Source organism: Lolium rigidum, chromosome 6 (genome assembly GCF_022539505.1).
Source record: "Lolium rigidum isolate FL_2022 chromosome 6, APGP_CSIRO_Lrig_0.1, whole genome shotgun sequence".
In the NCBI taxonomy this organism is placed as follows: domain Eukaryota; kingdom Viridiplantae; phylum Streptophyta; class Magnoliopsida; order Poales; family Poaceae; genus Lolium; species Lolium rigidum.
The window spans coordinates 210,029,361-210,031,677 of record NC_061513.1 but is presented as its reverse complement, the minus strand read 5'-3'; the positions used below and the strand labels follow the sequence as shown (position 1 = coordinate 210,031,677).

Sequence of the window (2,317 nt, the reverse complement as noted above, 5' to 3'; positions counted from 1 at the left end):
ATGATGGCCACTGGAAGTCTGATAGAGCGAAGAATAAAAAGGCTGGAAACACCATTGATAATGTGGTAACAGAAGTATTGGCGGTGCCTTCCGGTATTAATAAATCTGCGTAAAGGTGGGACCAATCTTTAAAATTTTGTGTAGCTAAGTTTGAGGTTGGCAAGTTTAATTACACACATTGAAATGGGACGAGTATGTTTGTTTGTCGCCCTTATCGTATATTATCCGATCCAATCTGCTACAAGATGACATTTTGATCCGTCGGAAGATATGAACCTTGTCTCGATACTATTCCATTTTTCAGGTTTTTGCTGATGTGAGTGGGTTTGGACCGGCTTGGTTTTCTGCTAAGGCCCTTGATATAGACTAACATAGTGCATTAATCAGATATGAGGCCCACAGAGAAGGTTGGTACCGAGTTCCGCATTTCATACGTGCACTTCCATGGGTGCCCCATTTTCCATAACGGATGCATTCTTTCCACTCTTTTGTTATTCTCGAGCTGCACCGAAGTTAGTGTTGGTTTTTTTTTTTGCTAATGAGGCTCTGTTATCAACTGATCTATTTTAGGACCTGCTCTTTGCAAAGAAAGTGTCACGAAGCGAGGAGGGGAGAAGGTACCTCAAATACGCCTTGCCCATCGTGCTACCATGTTTAATTAAAAGTTACTCGAAAGCGCCATAGGGACACAACAGGAAATTATTCTTGGGCTATTGGTGATCACGTGGATGCATGGATCGAAAATAGGCATGCCATTCAGTGTTCTAAAGTGTTAACTTAGCTTTTTTCCATGGAAAAGGACAATAAGATAGCTGCGGATAGCGCAATATGTTGTAGATTTTCATATCCACTTGTGGTCTTTATGCTCAATGTTGTGGCGGGTATCCTATTTCGGTATTTTTGTTTGGAAGATTGCGTAGAATCTGTATGCCATAGATACAAGTAAAAGTGAGTTTTAGAAACAATTCTACAACAGTCTTGTTTCATGTTACAGCGTCATTCACATGGTAGCAGGTTCCGGAATTTGGGTAGTAGGTTGAGTGTGATAGTAGCGTTCATTTTTGTACGAATTATTTATCCGAAGCTTGTTTCTCTCCACGAGTTGGTGAGAGGGCATTCGTCTCTTATATATAATTTTTATTCTCTCGATTATTCTTTTGCTACATAGTACTATGCCCACATTGATATTTACTCTGTTTGTGATCGGGAAAGGAAGATTGGAAAGTTGCATGTTCAATCGCTATTATGAGCCTTGTGATAAGACAAGGCATCGCTCCTTTCCTGGTCATTGCTCCTTCTTTTTCGGTAGGATTTGAAGCTTTCTTTGGCTAAATCCATTCATGCTGGTCTTTTACTGTTACATATGGCACTTGTGAGTTATCAAATGTCCTGGTCTTTTTGTCTGCATCCAAATATAGCTGCACAATATCCATGTAAGTAATATAATTGGCGATGTTACCCAAAAATCGAAACTACTGTATTTTTTGTATATCTGTATGATTCACGTGAAAGATTTTCCAGGTGAAGCTTCCTTAGGGTTACTATATCTGTATGATTCACGTGAAAGATTTTTCCAAGTGAAGAGATCCCTTTTCGGATCATGAAGAGCATGGAGCTTCTCTGAGGGAAATTATGCGGAGTCTGATTACCGTCAGGTGGTTCTAGAGTCCTTATCTTCCATGGAAATCAAGTGTGGAAACTGAGCTTTATTGGTTTGTGCCCCCTCAATCTGATTCTCTCTTCTTCAAATTTATTTTTCTTTTGCAGATAGGGTTTGGGTGTGCAGAAGATTCTTATAGCAATGGCGATTGCAGAATTGGTTGGTGTTGTCCGTTACTATAGCCTCGAAGGTATACGGAACATACACCAAATGCTTTGCTTTCTTCTACGATCAACCTCAATGTATCATTGAATGTGTGCCCATGAGGCGAGGCTGTCAAGATGATGAGGTGACGGGAGGATGAGCATCGGCGAGCCACAGATTGTGGGCCGGCCGATGACGAGGACATGGATCCCAATGTATGTATAACATCTCTTCGCTTTATTATTATCCGAATTCTGCGTGGGGAAATCCGGATGAATTTGGAAATGAAAAATCTTGTTCTCCGCCAACTCCTATTTATCTCCTCATGTCTTGTGCTCCACCATTCCTCTAGAGCATAGGCTGATTCTTATTATAAGCTTTGGTAGCGAGTGAGAAAACAGAGATGACGTCCCAATTAATACTTCTCGTGGTATTACTTTTCGGTTTTTAAGCGAGATCAGCTATTATGTGAATACATTTTCTTAAGTCTTCAGGTTCGTTTTAGAATGACTT

At 40.5% G+C, this 2,317-nt stretch overlaps 1 long non-coding RNA gene across 1 annotated transcript; it reads left to right on the top strand.

The window, feature by feature from the left end:
* Nucleotides 1–1,371: 1,371 nt before the first annotated feature.
* On the top strand, nucleotides 1,372–1,845 carry LOC124660918. The gene is made up of 3 exons (XR_006990027.1): nucleotides 1,372–1,433; nucleotides 1,522–1,655; nucleotides 1,768–1,845. It is a non-coding gene; the product is annotated as an uncharacterized LOC124660918 (long non-coding RNA).
* The last annotated feature ends 472 nt before the right edge of the window (nucleotides 1,846–2,317 follow it).